Genomic DNA, 19,765 nt, shown 5'->3' on the forward strand with positions numbered 1-19,765 from the left:
AGCATCTCGCCTCACCTTGCCGCCCTGTCCTCTCTTCCCACTCTCGACGAGCGGGTCTCCGCTCTCAACTCCACCCTCTCTACTCATCTCGACTCTCTCGCCCCCCTTTCCCTCCGCCGCTCTCGCTCCACTAACCCACAGCCCTGGATCACCTCCTCCGTCCGCCTCCTACGCTCCTATGCTCGAGCTGCTGAGCGCTGCTGGCGAAAGTCCAAGCACCAAGCCGACCTCACACACTTCAAATTTATCCTTTCCTGCCTTAACTCTGCCCTCTCCTCCGCCAGGCAAAGCTTCTTCTCCTCCCTCATCGACACCCATGCCCGTCACCCCCGCCGATTGTTCCGGACCTTTAACTTTCTCCTTAGGCCCCCTGTTCCTCCCCCTCCCCCATCTCTCACCCCTAATGATCTGGCCACCTATTTCCTCACGAAAATCAACACGATCAGGTCTGAGCTCCCCAAAGTCACCCCTCCGCCTCTCCCCTCCCCCCCAACAACCCCCTCCCCTACTTTCCCATCCTTCCCTGCAGTATCCTCAGAGGAGATCTCCTCCCTCCTCGCAAGTGCCACCCCCTCCACCTGCGCCTCGGACCCCATTCCCTCTCACCTTCTTAAAACCATCGCCCCTGCCCTCCTCCCTTCCTTAACTTCTATTTTTAACCACTCAATCTCCAAGGGCTCCTTCCCCTCTGCCTTCAAACACGCCCACGTCTCCCCCATCCTAAAAAAACCCGCTCTTGACCCCACTTCCCCCTCCAGTTATCGTCCTATCTCCCTACTACCCTTCCTTTCCAAAATCTTAGAACGAGTCGTCTACAATCGATGCCTAGAATTCCTTAACTCCCATTCTCTCTTAGACCCCCTCCAATCTGGCTTCCGTCCCCTCCACTCTACCGAGACTGCTCTCTCTAAGGTCACCCATGACCTCCTTCTTGCCAAATCCAATGGCTCCTACTCCATTCTGATCCTCCTTGACCTCTCTGCTGCCTTTGACACTGTCGACCATCCCCTCCTCCTCCATACCTTATCTCACCTTGGCTTCACGGACTCTGTCCTCTCCTGGTTCTCCTCTTACCTCTCTGGCCGATCATTCTCGGTCTCCTACGCTGGAGCCTCCTCCCCCTCCCATCCTTTAACTGTTGGAGTTCCTCAAGGGTCAGTTCTTGGCCCTCTTCTGTTCTCCATTTACACTCACTCCCTCGGTGAACTCATCCGCTCTCACGGCTTTGACTACCATCTCTACGCAGATGACACGCAGACCTACATCTCCGCCCCTGTCCTCTCCCCCTCCCTTCAGGCTCGCATCTCCTCCTGCCTCCGGGACGTCTCCACCTGGATGTCGGCCCGCCACCTAAAACTCAACATGAGCAAGACTGAGCTCCTCATCTTCCCTCCCAAACCCGGTCCGCTCCCAGACTTCTCCATCACCGTGGATGGCACGACCATCCTTCCCGTCCCGCAGGCCCGCAATCTCGGTGTCATCCTTGACTCGTCCCTCTCGTTCACCCCACACATCCTATCCGTTACCAAGACCTGCCGGTTTCACCTCTACAATATCGCCAAGATCCGCCCTTTCCTCTCCACCCAAACGGCTACCTTACTATTACGGGCTCTCGTTATATCCTGGCTAGACTACTGTGTCAGCCTTCTCTCTGACCTCCCTTCCTCCTCTCTCGCCCCGCTCCGGTCTATTCTTCACTACGCTGCCCGGCTCATCTTCCTGCAGAAACGATCTGGGCATGTCACTCCCCTTCTTAAACAACTCCAGTGGTTGCCTATCGACCTCCGCTCCAAACAAAAACTCCTCACTCTAGGCTTCAAGGCTCTCCATCACCTTGCCCCTTCCTACCTCTCCTCCCTTCTCTCTTTCTACCGCCCACCCCGCACGCTCCGCTCCTCTGCCGCCCACCTCCTCGCCGTCCCTCGGTCTCGCCTATCCCGCCGTCGACCCCTGGGTCACGTCCTCCCGCGGTCCTGGAACGCCCTCCCTCCTCACCTCCGCCAAACTGATTCTCTTTCCCTCTTCAAAACCTTACTTAAAAATCACCTCCTCCAAGAGGCCTTCCCAGACTGAGCTCCTCTTCCCCCTCTACTCCCTCTGCCATCCCCCCTTTACCTCTCCGCAGCTAAAGCCTCATTTTCCCCTTTTCCCTCTGCTCCTCCACCTCTCCCTTCCCATCCCCACAGCACTGTACCCGTCCGCTCAACTGTATATATTTTCGTTACCCTATTTATTTTGTTAATGAATTGTACATCGCCTTGATTCTATTTAGTTGCCATTGTTTTTACGAGATGTTCTTCCCCTTGATGCTGTTTAGTGCCATTGTTCTTGTCTGTCCGTCTCCCCCGATTAGACTGTAAGCCCGTCAAACGGCAGGGACTGTCTCTATCTGTTGCCGACTTGTTCATCCCAAGCGCTTAGTACAGTGCTCTGCACATAGTAAGCGCTCAATAAATACTATTGAATGAATGAATGAATGAATGAACAGTAGTCAGGGCCAGATTACCACAGGAGTTCATATGGTTTAAGCGGCAAGCCCCAAGCTCAAGCATGCCCATGCAGACTCAGAAGCACCACCTCTTGTTGTAATGTAAAGGCTTTAAAGAAGTCCTGCTAAAACACTGATGGGGGTGGTGCCACTATTATTCATGCTTCTACTTCTTCCTCCTCCCACCTTCACTTCCCATCCCCCACCATGGTCCATTGCCACCACTACTGCCACCACCTCCCACTCCCACTGAGCCTATATGGGTATCTCCAAGCTTTCTTCAGTCATGAGTGCTTGCAGGCATGGGGTTTCAAACTGCTGCTGATGCAGCTCTGGGCACAGGTGCCTGGGCTGGGGTTGGCACCATGACCACTAAGGAATCTTGTACAATTACTTTGGTGGAGGCCTTGGGTGAACAGGCTAGTATTAGCACCAATGACAGGCAGGATATCCCAGTCCTCTGCAGTTTGGAGTCTCCTATGAAGCACTGCCCCCAGCCCCCACCCTCAACCCACCAAAGGCTCTTGGTGCTGACTTCACTACTAAAGTATCTGCAGCCATGTGAGGGGAGAAAGAAGAGGGGAGGAAAGAGAGAAAGAGTGATTGTGTTGTGTGAGAGAAAATATTACTTTTTTCTGGTGGATTTGATGCTACGGAAAACTACAGAAGCAGTGTGGCCTAGTGAATAAACCACAGGTTTGGGAGTCATAGGATCTGGATTCTAATCAGGACTCCATCACTTGTCTGCTGTGTGACCTTGAGCAAGTCACTTAACTTCTCTGCCTCAGTTACCTCTCCCCTCTTCTAAATTGTAAGCCTAGTGAGGGCAGGGTTTTCTCTCTTTGTTGCTGAACTGTACTTTCCAAGCACTTAGTATAGTGCTATGCATACAGTAAACACTCAAGAAATACAATTGAATGAATGATTGAAAACTACAAGCTCCCTGTCGGACAGGGACTGTAATCCAACCTGATTATTTTGTGCCTATCCCAGTGCTTAGAACAGTGACTGGCAAATAGTAAATGCTTAACAAATACAATTATACAGAGAGATGTAGTCTAGGTGATCTATCAGTAAACCAAGCATATTTATTGAGTGCTTACTATATGCAGAACACTGTACTAAGAGCTTTGGAGAGTACAATAAAACAGTTGTTAGACATGCTCCCTGCCAACAATGAATTTAATATTTGGGGGGGGCACAGATGTTAATATGACTAAATAAATTACAGATATGTACATAAGTGTTGTGGGGCTGAGGGATGGGTGAATAAAAAGTGCAAATCCAAGTGCAAGGGTGACACAGAAGGGAGTGGGAGAAGAGGAAATGAGAGTTTAGGGAAAAGACTGTTGGAGGAGATGTGCTTTTAATAAGGATTTGAAGGTAGTAGGTATTACAGTCTGGGTGGAAAGATAAGTTGGAATGGGATGACACAATTGTGCCACACACCTTATGACATCAAAATTGTTATTTCCCAAGTCAATGAATATCCTTTTTTCTTTGGGATGTCAGCAGTGCCCCCCACATTTGGTTTATAGACACCCTGGCACCAGACATAACCAGGGAGTCAGGGACCTCTAAGGGGCAGGGAGAGACGAGTGTCTCTTGTACAGTAAAACATTAGCATAGAGTAAGGGAATGATTTAAGGTTGGAACTTGATGATGATAATGATGATGATGAGGGCATTTATTATTTATGTGCCAAGCACTATGCTAAATACTGGGGTAGTTATAAGATAATCATATTGGATACAGTCCCTGTCCCACAGTCTGAGAGAGAGGGAGAAGAGGTATCTTATACCCATTTTATAGATGAAGAAGCCAAAGTCCAGAAAGGGAACTTGCTCGAAGTCTTATAGAAGGGAGACATTGGCAGGGGTCACATCAGATTTAAGATATGTTGGAATATTGCAGGTCATTACAGAAATTTCCTTTTTAAATTTCCAAAACACTGATCCAGGCTATCTTGGTCCTAATTTACCTAAGCAGTGGATTCCCTAAAGGTCAACAAAGCTTTGCCCTATGGCAAACAAATTTAGAGGAAGCACATTTTGCCACCATCATGCTGAACAGCCACTACTGCTTCTGGAGACTCGCCTTCCCAAACCCAATCCAAACTGCCTGTCTGTCTCACAAAGAGGACACTGCAGGAGCTAAAGGCATGGTGCTGATATCAGCTCATAAAAGCACTTCCATCTCTGCAAAGATATCTGCCAGGACAGGACTTCAGGCTCAGAAACTGCTATTGATGCACATGGTTCGTACAGCTTATTATGTTTCCAATAATCAATGGCTAACTGCCAGGCCTAGCCCCTGTCCTTTTCAGACCTTTAAGGGACTGTTCCTCTGAGATCTACAGAGCCTCAACACCTTGATGATTTTATTGCTATCTGTGAAAGGGACTTTGCCTCACAAGGATAGGTGGAGGGAAAGTGTTATTTACTGTGTCATGTGCCCTTCCCTTAATCCAGCCAGAAACATTTACATTTCTTCAATATGCACAGTCTGCATCTTTGATCCCAGATGGGGCTCCCACTCTGGGAAAACACAGCTTAATGTCCCCATTCAAATGTCACATATCAACAGGAGGCTATATATTCCAGGTACCTTTTTCAGAAAGAAGTCTGCAACCTGTGATGCCCATCTGTCTAAATGGTGCATACATTTTTATAATACAGTGATTCACAAACATGCTGCCCTAAAAAAAAGCCAAATAAAGATGGACAATTAGACTTGATCCACTGGTCTGGTCCGAGTGAGGGTCCACCTAAAAAAAGATTTCCAGCCCTCCACTCAAGTCTTTCTCCCCCTTCAAATTATGCCATTTTCTGCAGACTTACTCACTGCTGCCTAGTTACATAGTCTCAATGAAGTGTTTCTGATTCTGAACCCTGAAAAACAAAGATTAGCATTCATGAAAAGATCTGCTTATTAAGCTTTAACTTTCATTTCAAATCATCTTTTTTCTTTTCATTTCCCAAGTGTTTGTTTTTGGTTCCTATGTGCTGCACATTTATGTACCTTTCTGGAATGTAATTATTTACCCAACACACACTCCACACAAAATGTAGGCAAGACTAACGTGCTCTGCCGGATCTCAGTGTTAGGCTAACCCCATCAATTCACAAATTTTGGTTAAACGATTTCAGGTTATGTCCAAGAAAATAACCGCCCTGCAGCAGCCCCTGCTGGCCAAGAACCAGAGCCCAATTATAGGTCTTTGCAAAACTGTGCCACTCAGACCTGCTGCTTACGCACAGACCAACAAAGATTCAGCTTTCCCAGAAGCAGCTTGCTAAGAACACAAAACTTGGAAATAATGTTCTTGCCATCTGCAAGGGGGCAACTGTGCCTTCTGATTGCATAGAAAGCCAGGGTAATTCATAAGGTTTGTAAGCCTTTATTCTCCTTATTTGGTGCATGACTGGGAAGAAGTGGGACTGGGAAATATTTGTGGTAGAAATGATAAAAGGAAATCAACGCAGCGGAACATATACCACCCAAAAATCTTCAGTTGGAGTATAAGTCAGGATACGGTGTCAAAAAGACATTTATCTCCCAGAGAAAGCATATTAAATTATGCTACTCTGGCCTGTTCTTGCATGTCAAGATTGATGGATGGTTAGGAGAGAAAAATCTTCCTTTTTGGTTGACCTTAAAAGCTGTCCCATTCAGTCTTTGCAGTGTTTAAATGTGAACATAAATTATTTCATCGATCTCAGAATGAACGTTTGCAATAATTTCCTTTTGGGTATTGCTTACCACCCATCTACACATAGAGAAAGCAATATAAAAAGGAAACCATTCTGAGAAAAAAAGATACACATTTATCATTCAGAATGACAGAACTAGAACGGAAAACACCCAAGTGATTGGAATTTGTTTTGTCAGGCACCCATGAAAACTCCCTGTACTGGAAATAAAATATAACGGGCAGGTTATAATAATGGAACACTCCTATTTTCTCACATTTATCACTGCATTTAGGTTCATCTTCCCAAACTCTAAGGAACATACATTTGTAATAATGGCAGTATACCCCCTCCAGGCTAAGCTGAGTGAGATGGGGAAGGACTCATTTACAGAATGTGAATCATATAATGGAAAAATCTGAAGGCAATGCTTAGGGGGAAAAGATGGGACAAAAACAATGAAAGACAGGAAACAGGACACAGCAGACAAATCAATTTAAAGGTTTGGAATGTCTAGTTATTTTTATACCAGGAAAACTGTTCTAAAGAGGAAGAGTGATTAAGACAGAAACAATGACAATTTTTTTTTTAATAATCTCAACAGGAAAAGAATCAATCCCTGCACAGGCACTGAGGGTCTCTGTGTTGTCTCAGTCCAAAGTTGATGAAGTCAAGACTTATTTATGTCAAGTGTGCATTTATCCAGATACTGCCAGAGTGATAGAACCTAGTGAAAGGATGGGCCTTGGTACGTATCTCCACCAGAAAGATTACATAATCGGCAACCGGCCTAGTTGATCAGAGGGTCCAAAATTAGTTTGGTGACTATCTGACAAAGTAGAATCCTCACATATAGTTTTCCTCCAAACAGAAAACTGAATCAGCAACACAGGGACATCCTAGTGAAGAAAAACAGTGTGTTTCTGTCAATATATACACTGCTAGCCTTTTAAGTTAAAAGTTAAATTCTTTCCAAAAAAGCCTAACTGGGCACCAAGTCTCCCAAAACACATTCTTCCTCCTGTTGTCTATGTAACCAGTTGTGACAAGAGATTTGGATTTTGGCAACTTGGATTTAAATGAATTGAGGTACAAATGAGGCCCTGGAAGCCACTAGTGTTCAGCTGGCTTTCCATTTGGCAGCTGCTTGCTCCATCTCAGTACCGAAAATATTCCAGCCATACAGTGATTCCTAAAAAGTCACTGATGTATTGCGATATTCAGCCAGAAAAATTCTCTAGAATTGATTCATTGTTAATGAATTAGCAATAGTCAGAGTTTATTTAAATGCTTTTCTACAAAAAAGAGGGTTTCAATATACTAATAGGTTTCTGCTTCTCTGACAACTTTCTTGGCAGCTATTATAAAACCAGGATGTTGAAAAAAGTCATGAGAGGTTAGCTTATTAAATTTTGTAAATCATAAGGCTTGTCTACAAGTGCAGAGTTCCCCAGCTGATTTAGTTGTTAGCCTAGAAACTGTTGTTATGACTATTAAATGGGTCCAAGAGTTTAAGTAGCAGAGGAAATTATATACAAAAGAAACAGACCAAGGATCTTGTCTTATGTTTCCCATTTAAGAGCTACAGATCAACTGCCCTGCAGCACCCCTCACAATACAGGCTCAGAACCCTGATGCTGTTAGGTTTGTGACTCGAAAACAATAAATCAAGTTTCTGGATATAAATTATGCTAACAAGAGCAGATTACTAATTCCTTTCCTATATTTCAATATCCAGAATAAAGATAAAATCCAAATTTTTCCTGCTGGTAAACTGCAGACAATAATCTAACATATTCCTGTATACCTTTAACTTGGCTTTTTTCCCCAGGAGCCACCATAAGAAAGTGAAAACTAACATTTGACTGGCTGTCTGAAGTAAAAAGAAGTGACAGTAGCCACTGTTAGTCTCAGACATCAAATAAGAATCTAAAAATGGGGAAGCAGCAAATTCCAAACTTGAGCACCTGATTACCAGTTACCATATGTTTGGCCAAATGCTTACATGAAGGTACTGCTTGGGGAAATGGCTGGAAAAGGGTTTGGGCCAAAAATAACCCCAAATTAGCTCACCCTAGTTTTTCTTTTTCCTCAGGCATAGGAATATATTGTCATGTGGAATTATTCCACATTATCATGTAGAATTGCAACTACACACAGCAGCACAAGAAGCTAAAAACCAAAAATCCTCTCCAAGTAATAGCTTTAATATTAATTGAGTCCCCATTTGGTGCAGTGCACTGTACTAAGCACTTACAAAGTACAGAATGAAGAGGTAACACTAATGGAAGACACAAATATAAAACTATATACAAGCACAGGAAAAATTTTTAAAAAATATGTAAAAATTGAATAGACATATATGCACAAGTGCCGAGAAGTAAATACAAATTCATAAATCCTAAATTAACTGATGATTGAAGGTGCTGGGAAATGAATCAAGAACATCTTGTTGGAGATAGGATTTTAAAAGGGCTTTGAATATGGGAAGAGCTATGATCTGTCTCATCTGGGAAGAAAGGTGTTCCAAGACTGGGAAACAGTGTGAATGAGGGGTTGGGAGCGTGTAAGTCAGAAGTCAGAAATAACGAGAAGGTTGGCATGGGGGTAGTGAAGAAAGGAGTCGGGGAAGAGCAGATAAAGAGAGCAAATAAGATGAGTTAATAATATTAATAAATAATAATTATGGTATTTGTTTAGTGCTTAATATGTGCCAATCACTGTACTAAGCATGGGGGTGGATTGGGATGAACACAGTCCCTGTCCCACGTGGGGCTCCCAGTCTCAATCCCCATTTTATAGATGAGGTAACTGAGGCACAGAGAAGTGAAGTGCCTTGCCCAAGGTCACATAGCAGGCGGAATGAGTGGAGGAGGTGGAATTAGAACCCATGACCTTCTGACTCCCAGCCCCATGCTCTATCCATTACACCATGCTGCTTCCTGTGAGATGAAGTGAGGTGAGATGAAGTGACCTGGGAAGAGTCCTGAAGACAACCATGAGGAGTTGTTGCTTATGCAAAGAGACACAGGAAGCCAGTGATGGTTTCGAGGAGCCGAAAGAGGTAGGAGGAGTGATGTTTCAGGAAGATGATCCAGGCAGCACCAAGTAATATATTTTGTAAAGGGGAGAAGCTGGAGGCTAAGAATACAGCTAGGTGACTGATGCAATAGTCTATCCCCAGTAGGACCAACGTTTGTTCCAGGTGGTGGCAGTTTTGGTGAAGTTGAAGGTGAAAAATGGGGGATGGTATTTATTGAGCACTCATCTGTCAATGGTATTTACTGAGCACTTATGGTGTGCAGAACACTGTAACTAAGCAGTTGGGAAAATGCATACAATAAGGTTGGCAGGCATGATCCCTATCCACAAGGAGCTTACAGACTAGAAAGGGAGAAGAAGTGGGGGAAAACTGGATAGGATTGGTGTTGGATAGAATGTGTGAGTCCACAGCTATGAGTTGAGGATGACATTGAGGTTGCAGGTATCTGGGTAAAGGAGAAATGGACCTTTCCCCAAATTAGCAGAAGAACCAGATAATAATAATAATAATGTTGGTATTTGTTAAGCGCTTACTATGTGCCGAGCACTCTTCTAAGCGCTGGGGTAGACACAGGGGAATCAGGTTGTCCCACGTGGGGCTCACAGTCTTCATCCCCATTTTACAGATGAGGTAACTGAGGCACCGAGAAGTTAAGTGACTTGCCCAAAGTCACACAGCTGACCAGTGGCAGAGCCGGGGTTCGAACCCATGACCTCTGACTCCAAAGCCCGTGCTCTTTCCAGTGAGCCACGCTGCTTCCCAATCAGGAATCCCAACCAGATTCCTCCAATAGCTTCTAGGAAGTATAAACCAAAGTAGTCTTGTAGTTCTGGACTTCTGCTTCCTTGTCTGCAGTTACAGGGCCAGCCTGGTTTAAAAAGAGTTTTAAAACACACTGCTCTTGTTGTGACATTGCCAGCAGTTATTCTAGGATAAAGTTTGACTTTGCTTTATTTTCTCTTATCAGGTTGGGTACTGTAGTATTTTAACCATACTTGTTTTTGGATTATATTGATTAAAGATTCAGTGCTTACAACAGTGCCAGTGCTTAGAACAGTGCTTGGCACATAGCTAGTGCTTAACAAATACTATCATTATTATTAAAAAAAACAAAAACAACTATTTCTATTAAAGACACTCACAAGGCCCTAAGTTGAAAAGTATTTTTTTTAATCCCACAAGGATATTACTTCTGAAAATAGGAGGATGAAATTCATAGCTTTCATTTAACAACTTAATTTTTTTAGGCAACCTCACCCCCTTTCAAAGTATTATACACCTAAAACGCCAGGCTTTTCATGTTGAAAATAACTACTATCAAATCTCCTTCTCTCTGGGTTCAAGGGAAAAGGTTGTATATCTGAGATACTGACTGATCCCAACCATCACAAATCACCTAAATGCTGAAATTTGGTTTTCCTTAAAACCCACCACAGTTGTCTTGGTTATCTGAATAATTTAAAAAAATAATGATTTTTAATCAATCATTTATTCAGCACTTACTGTGTATAAAGCACTATACTAAGCACTTATAGGTACAACACTATAACACAATTCCTGCTCTCAATGAGTTTATAATCTAGAGGGGGCAAAAATATAAATGATGGTATTTGTTAAGCACTTACTGTGTGCCAGGCACTGTTCTAAGTGCTGGGGTAGATACAAGATAATTGGGTTGGACACAGTTCCTGTCCCAAGTATGGCTCACAGTCTTAATCCCCATTTAACAGATGAGGGAACCAAGGCACATAGAAATAAAGTGATTTGCTCAAGGTCACACAGTAGACAAGTGGCAGAGCTGGGATTAGAGCCCATGATCTTCTCACTCCCAAGCCCATGCTCTAACCACTAGGTCATGCTGCTTACGGATATATACATAAAGGCTGCGAGGCTTTGGGGTGGTGGGGTGGTGGTGAATAAAGTCAGCAAGTCATGTCAACACAGAAAGGAGTGGGAAAAGAGGAAATGAAGACTTAGACAAGGAAGGCCTCTCGGAAGAGATGTGCTTTCAATAAAGTTTTGAAGGTAGGGAGAGTAATTGTCCTTCAGATATGAAAAGGGAGGGTGCTTCAGCCAGAGTCATGATGTGGGTGAGAGGTTGGAGGTAAGATAGATGAGACTGAGGTACATTAAGTAGGTTGGCAGTAGAGGAACAAAGTGTGCTTATTATTATAAATTATTATTATAATCTTTATTGTAATAATTAAATGTTATCAATCACAATTATTATAAATGAATGTGAACAATTTAAGTGACTCAAAATACCAAACGTAGTAGATTTACCTCCCATATCAATGTGACATGTAGCAGTAAAAAGGTTCTGATTTAAATTCATAAAGAATTTAAAACTGGAAAGAAGATCCCCATTTAGACACAGGGGCCAGGTTTGGGTGATATGATTAAAACTACTGGCTGATATTGATTAAATAAGAATAAAGGCTGAAGTCACCAAGACAGAATGATATTTTATGGCTCATTAGGAAAGTACTAATAAAACATAAAAAAAATAGATTGGGAGGGGGGATGTGACAAGAAGGGAATAACCACAGGAAAGGATCTAGGGGGTTCAGTGGATGAAAAATGGTATATGATTCTGCAGTGTTATATTGTCACCAAAATGTACTGCTATACTTGATTTAAATTAGCTGATAAAGCATCTAAAACAAGCAAGGAAATTAGTATGGGGGGGCAGTGTGTGTGTGTGTGTGTCTGTGTGTTTTTGCACATTGACGTAGGTTTTTATGTGTGTGTGAGGTGTAGGGAAGCAGCAGGAAAGAACACAGGCCTGGAAGTCAGAGGACCTGGGTTCTAATTTTGCCTCCACCACTTGCCAGCTGTGTGACCTTGGCCAAGTCATTTAACTTCTCTGTGGCTCAGTTTCCTCATCTGTAAAATGAGGATTCTTCTTACACTGTGTGCTCTATGTGGTACAGGGACTGTGTCCAACCTGAAAACTTGTATTTACTCCAGAGTTTAGAGTGCCTGCCACTAGTAAGCACTTAACAAGTACCATTAAAATTAAAAAAAATGCAACTACCTGCATCCTTCTATCCATGTGCTAAGATCTTTGTCTCACGGAAGCAGAGGAGAAACAGAAGGCTATCTCCATAACATTTAGAATATTGGTAAAGTCATGGCGGTTTAATCCTGGGAAACTGAGGACTGAAATATTTTCTGTAGCTAATAATGAGCAGTTATTTTTCCACTGTCATTTTTTATTTCTTTCTCTTAACATCTCCTGTTGTCCCTCTCCCTTTTTATCTCTTCATTCTGTCAATCAGTTGATCTGTGTGTAGAGCCTTATACTAATCACTTGTGGACAGGGATTGTCTCTCTTTGTTGCTGTATTGTTCTTTTCAAGGGCTTAGTACAGTGCCCAGCATACAGTAAGCACTCAATAAATGCAATTTAATTGAATGAGTAGAATTGGTCCATGTGATCTCTGCCCTCATAGAGTTTACAACATAGTGATAAAGACACACTAAGGTAAAAAAAGTAGAGATGGGAATAAGCAATAGAGTACATAAGATACATACATAAGTGCTTCAGTAGGTGTGGTGACAGACTACTTAATTGCATGGGTGGCCCAAAATTGTGGCAGTTTGGAGGCTAAAAAATGGAAAGGTTGGAGATTAACTGGGGAACATGTCCAGGAGAAGATGAGATTTCAGAAGGGCTGTGAAGATGGGAAATTTGTAAAGAAGGAAGAGTGACCTCCATGGAGGAAGAAGGGTACAAGAAAGAGGTTGATAGCAGAAGAGTTGAGTGCAGCAGAGTGACCAGATTAGCTTGAAAAAAAAAGGAGTTAAGAGCAGTCTGTCATGGGGGAAGATAGTGTATAATTAATAGGAAGAGTTGATGGAGTGCTTTGAAGTCAATCAAAAACTAAGTCTCCCCCATCCTAAAAAAACCCTCCTTTGTCCCCAAAGCCCCTCCATTTATCGCCCTATCTCCCTCCTACCCTTTCTTTCCAAAATCCTGGTGTGAGTCGTCTACACTGCTGCCTCAAATTTCTCTCCTCCAACTTTCTCCTGGACCCCCTCCAAACTGGCTTCTGTCCCCTCCACTCCACTGAAACCTTCCTCTCAAAGGTCATCAATGTCCTCATTCTTGCCAAATCCAATGGCTCCTACTCTATTGACCTCCTTGACCTCTCAGCTGCCTCTGACACTGTCGACCATCCCCTTCTCCTGAACACATTATCCAACCTTGGCTTCACTGCCTCCATCCTCTCCTGGCTCTCCCCTTATCTCTCAGTCTCTGTCACTCTCAGTCTCTGTCATGGGCTCCTCCTCCCTCTCCCATCCCTTAACTGTAGGGGTTCCTCAAGGGTCAGTTCTTGTTCCTCTTCTAGTCTCCATCTATACTCACTCCCTTTGTGAACTTATTGGCTCCCATGGCTTCAACTATCATCTTTATATGGATGATACCCAAATCTATATCTCCTCCCCTGTTCTCTCTCCCTCCCTCCAGGCTTGCATCTCCTCCTGCCTGCAGATCATCTCTACTTGGATGTCCTCCTGCCACCTAAAACTCAACATGTCCAAGACTGAGCTCCTTATCTTCCCTCCAAAACCCTGTCCTCTCCCTGAATTTCCCATCACTGTGGAAGGCACTACCATCCTTCCTGTCTCACAAACCCGCAACCTCGGTGTCATCCTTGATTCCACTTCCTCATTCACCCCACATATCCAATCCATCAACAAAACCTGCCAGTCTCACCTTTACAACATCACCAAGATCCACCGTTTTCTCTCCATCCAAACTGCTACCACATTAGTACAATCACTCATCCTATCCCAACTAGATTACTGCATCAGAATCCTTTCTGATCTCTCAAACTCCTGTCTCTCCCTACTTCCATCTAAACTTCACTCTGCTGACTGGATTATCCTTCTACAGAAACGTTCTGGGCACGTCACCCCCCCCCCCCCCACCACCACCTCAAAAATCTCCAGTGGTTGCCTAACAACCTCACTATTAAGCAAAAACCTGATAGGGATCACCTTGCCCCCCTCTTATATCACCTCCGTTCTCTCCCTCTACATTCCAAACTACAACACACTCTGTTCCTCTAGTGCTAACCTCCTTGTTCCTTGTGCCTTGTTCTCACCTGTCCTGCCATCAACCCCGGCCCACATCTTATCTCTGGCCTAGAATGCCTCCCCTCCTCAAATTACCTGAACAACCACACTTCCCCATTTCAACACCTTACTGAAGACTCACCTCCTCCAGAAGGTCTTCCCAGACTAAGCACCCCTTTTCCTCAGCTTCCCCTTCCTTCCCTTTGCTCTACCCACCCCTTTCTGCCCCACAGCACTTGTGTGAAACAGTGTGGCTTAGTGGAAAGAGCACGGGCTTGGGAGCCAGAGGTCATGGGTTCTAATCCCAGCTCTGCTATGTATCACCTGTGTGACTTTGGGCAAGTCACTTAACTTCTCTGTGCCTCAGTTACCTCATCTGTAAAATGGGAATTAAGACTGTGAGCCCCACGTGGGACAACCTGAATACCTTGTACCTACCCCAGCACTTAGAGCAGTGCTTGACACATAGTAGGCACTTAACAAATACCATTATTATCTTCTAGACTGTGAGCCTGTTATTGGGTAGGGATTGTCTCTCTCTGTTGCCGAATTGTACCTTCCAAGTGCTTAGTACAGTCCTCTCCACACAGTAAGCGCTCAATTCATTCATTCAATAGTATTTATTGAGCGCTTACTATGTGCAGAGCACTGTACTAAGCGCTTGGAATGAACAAGTCGGCAACAGAGACAGTCCCTGCCATTTGACAGGCTTACAGTCTAATCGGGTGAGACAGACAGACAAGAACAATGGCAAAAAAAAGAGTCAAGGGGAAGAACATCTCGTAAAAACAATGGCAACTAAATAGAATCAAGGTGATGTACATTTCATTAACAAAATAAATAGGGTAATGAAAATATATACAGTTGAGCAGACGAGTACAGTGCTGAGGGGATGGGAAGGGAGGGGGGAGGAGCAGAGGGAAATGGGGGGAAAAGAGGGTTAAGCTGCGGAGAGGTGAGGGGGGGCAGTAGAGGGAGTAGAGGGAGAAGAGGAGCTCAGTCTGGGAAGGCCTCTTGGAGGAGGTGAGTTTTAAGTAGGGTTTTGAAGAGGGGAAGAGGTGAGGAGGGAGGACGTTCCAGGACCGCGGGAGGACGTGGCCCAGGGGTCGACGGCGGGATAGGCGAGACCAAGGGACGGTGAGGAGGTGGGCGGCAGAGGAGCGGAGCATGTGGGGTGGGCAGTAGAAGGAGAGAAGGGAGGAGAGGTAGGAAGGGGCAAGGTGATGGAGAGCCTTGAAGCCTAGAGTGAAGAGTTTTTGTTTGGAACGGAGGTTGATAAGCAACCACTGGAGTTGTTTAAGAAGGGGAGTGACATGCCCAGATCGTTTTTGCAGGAAGATGAGCCGGGCAGCGGAGTGAAGAATAGACTGGAGCGCGGCGAGAGAGGAGGAAGGGAGGTCAGAGAGAAGGCTGACACAGTAGTCTAGCCGGGATATAACGAGAGCCCGTAGCAGTAAGGTAGCCGTTTGGGTGGAGAGGAAAGGGCGGATCTTGGCGATATTGTAAAGGTGAAACCGGCAGGTCTTGGTAACGGATAGGATGTGTGGGGTGAACGAGAGAGACGAGTCAAGGATGACACTGAGATTGCGGGCCTGAGAGACAGGAAGGATGGTCGTGCCATCCACGGTGATAGGGAGGTCTGGGAGAGGACCGGGTTTGGGAGGGAAGATGAGGAGCTCAGTCTTGCTCATGTTGAGTTTTAGGTGGCGGGCCGACATCCAGGTGGAGACATCCTTAAGGCAGGAGGAGATGCGAGCCTGAAGGGAAGGGGAGAGGACGGGGCGGAGATGTAGATCTGCGTGTCATCTGCGTAGAGATGGTAGTCAAAGCCGTGAGAGCGAATGAGTTCACTAAGGGAGTGAGTGTAAATGGAGAACAGAAGAGGGCCAAGAACTGACCCTTGAGGAACTCAATATGGAATTCAATATGGTTGAATGAATGAATATATGTATGTATCTATACTTCTATTTATATTAATGGCCATTTACGTGTTTTGATGTGTACATATATCTATAATCTTAATTTATATTGATGTTAGCGATGACTGTTTACTTGTTTTCATTTTTGTCTCCCCCCCATTCTAGACATTGGGCAGGGATTGTTTCTTTCTGTTGGTGAATTCTAAGAGCTTAGTACAGTACTCTGCACACAGTAAGTGCTCAATAAATATGATTAATGAATAAATGAATGAATTTATGGAGCACTTAACTGTGTGTAGAGCACTGTAGTAAGTGCTTGGGAGAGCTTAGACATGTTTTCTGACCACAACAAAGTTTCTGTTTGATGAGAAGAATTGGTAAACTCTGGAGGTTTTTTAGGAGTGGGAAGACACATGCAGTACAATGTCTTAGGAAAATGATCTGAGCAGAAAAGTGAGGCATGGTCTGTTGAGGGGAAAGAGTAGAGGCAGGAAACCAGTGAGGAAGCCGATATATGCCAAGGATGAAAATGTCACCCATTTTATTCAAGTACTGGCACTTCCTCAATAGTGGTTTGGTTGAACCGTTGGTCTGACATAGTTATGGCATTCCTTATATTCCCTATGATTTATTTAATGCAATTTATTTAGATGCTGTTGGAATTTTGAAAACCACATATTAATTAGCTCATGTTATTCTTGAACTGACTGTGGGTATGAGATATTTAAATATTAAGTCTATATATGTTTTAGTTTGTCAACATTTTTTGATTTTGATCTATACTTTTACATGCAAAATAGTTATAAAAACAACAAAATCTAAAATATTCCATGCCCATTAGCTCTTAGCTCAGCATCTGAATAAGGTCACTCAGCACTATCCTCAGAAGACCCTATAATCCTATTTCCATAAATACCTCTATGTGATAACTCCACATAGATAGATAGATATATAGATAAAGCAAATATCTTTCAAATGATATCAGCAGACAGAAATATGAAGTAGGCATCTAAATAGCTTTGGAAGAGGACACAACATAGCCCCAGGCTATCTGCCTGTAGATACATAGGCACTTTCCATATGCACAAGCTCATTTATTTAAGGACAAGCTAGATGCAAATCAAGAAAAATGGGTGGTGTAATGAACACATAACTACCTCCAAGTCCCTTAGAGACACCTCCCAAGTCAATGACCTTAGTTTTGCCAAGGTGTCTGCAAAGCTAAGGTCATCCACTTTGAAGTCACCTTTTGGTTATTTTTTGATACATCGAAAGGACCTATTTCCCTGGAGATATATTTTATTTGAAACACAAAATAAACATATTTCTGGCCAAAAGATAACAATGAGCTTCGAGGTTGATAGAAAGAGCTTCCCCTCGTCGCTGAACTCCCCTCACTGCACTCCCTCCTCATCAATGCTCTTCATATGCCAAAGGCCTTAATGAGGAACTTTATGCTATTGGCCTCTAGGGATGTTTGCCAACCTTCTCTATCAATCCCCTCTTCTACACTGCTTAAGGCCAATAAGGATATTTGGAACAACAACTATATTCTTTTCTAATGGGTTCATTTTTCTCCCTCTTGGGGAAGCAATTACATAGATAAATGATCCCCCTTCTGCTAAAGGGATTGTTTCATTAAAACCCCTTCTGAGTTTGAGATAAAACCCTTGTTCAATAGAATTCTTAACATTGACATAAAGTACTGTTGAATTTATTAATTAACACCACAGAGTCAAAAAGAAAAATGCCTTTTTTGGAGTCTACATCCTGAGAATTACAGTAAAACTAACAAAAATTCAGGATATATGCTTGAATAAAATGCAAACAGAGGTTCTACAATGAACACCTGTTAAATTGCTCCACCATTTAAGTCTAAAGTTGATGATAATATATTTCTTTAAAATGCAAAATGATGAAGCAAAGAGTGGAATTTTAAGAAAAAAACAGAAGCAATTGTCCAAATATCACCTACCATGAACCAAAAGGATAAAATAGGAAGGACCAGGGTTTCTAGCACTCTTTAAGATGACAGAAATAAGACAAAACAGAAACAACCTTGCAAATATTCGCTAAACACTCAAACAAAAGTCCTCATTTTTATTCCGTGATGAAGGAACTATGTGTAATTGTGGTATTTAGAGAAGCAGCATGGCTCAGTGGAAAGAGCATGGGCTTTGGAGTCAGAGATTATGGGTTCGAATCCCAGCTCTGCCACTTGTCAGCTGTGTGACTTTGGGCAAGTCACTTATCTTCTCTGTGCCTCAGTTACCTCATCTGTAAAATGGGGATTAAGAGTGTGAGCCCCACTGGGACAACCTGATTCCCTTGTGTCTACCCCAGCACTTAGAACAGTGCTCTGCACATAGTAAGCGCTTAACAAATACCAACGTTATTTGGTAAGGCTTACCATGTGCCACGCACTGTGCTAATTGCCAGGAAATACAAAATATAGGCAGATCAAAGACCCTTAGGGCAGTCTTCAGTTTGCTCATTTGCTCCCATGACTTCAACAACCATCTCTATGCAGATGATTCCCAAATCTATATCCCAGCCCTCATCACTCTCCTTCTCTGCAGTCTTGTATTTCCTCTTGCCTTCAGGACATCTCTATTTGGATGGCCCAACAACACCTTAAATTTAACATGTCCAAAACAGAAATTCCTATCTCCCACCCAAACCCTATCCTCTCCATGACTTTCCTATCACTGTAGGCAGCACCACCAACCTTCCTGTCTCATAAACCATTAGACTTGGCATTATCCTCAACTCATCTCTCTCATTAAATCATACTGATTAAGCACTTACTATATGCAGAGCAATATGCTAAGTATTTGGAAGAAAGAGTACAAAACAACAGAATTAGCAGATACATTCTCTGCCCTAAATGAACACACATTGTAGAGGGGTGACAGACATTAATATAAATAAATAATTTATAATATATAATTTAAAGATATGTACATGTGCTGAGTTAAGGGTGGGGAAAGAATCAAATGTCCAAAGGTCACAGATGACACAGAAGGGAGAGAGAGCTGAGGAAAAGAGGGTTTAATCAAGGAAGGCCTCTTGGAGGACATGTAACCTTATTAATGCTTTGAAGGTGGAGAGGGTCATGGTCCTGGCATATATGGAAGGGGAGGGAGTTCTAGGCTAAGGGGAGGATGTGGGAAAAGGGTCAATGGAGAAATAGATGAGATCAGGACCCAGTGAATAAGCTGGCACTGGAAGAGCGGAGTGTGCAGGCTGGGCTGTAGTAGGAGATCAGTGAAGTGAGATAGGATGGGATGAGCTGACAGTGCTTTAAAGTCACTGAGAAGGAGTTTCTGTTAGTTGTGTAGGTGGATGGACAGCCATTGGAGGTTCTTGAGGAGTGAGACGACATGGACTGTACATTTTTGTTAATGAATGATCTGTACAACATAGTGAAGTATGGATTAGAGTGGAAAGAGACAAAAGAACAGGAGTTCAGAAAGGAAGAAGATGCAGTAGTCAAGGGGAATAGGATAAGTTCTTGGATCAGCATGGTAGCAGTTTGG

This window comes from Ornithorhynchus anatinus, chromosome 2 (assembly GCF_004115215.2).
Source record: "Ornithorhynchus anatinus isolate Pmale09 chromosome 2, mOrnAna1.pri.v4, whole genome shotgun sequence".
Taxonomy (NCBI): Eukaryota; Metazoa; Chordata; class Mammalia; order Monotremata; family Ornithorhynchidae; genus Ornithorhynchus; species Ornithorhynchus anatinus.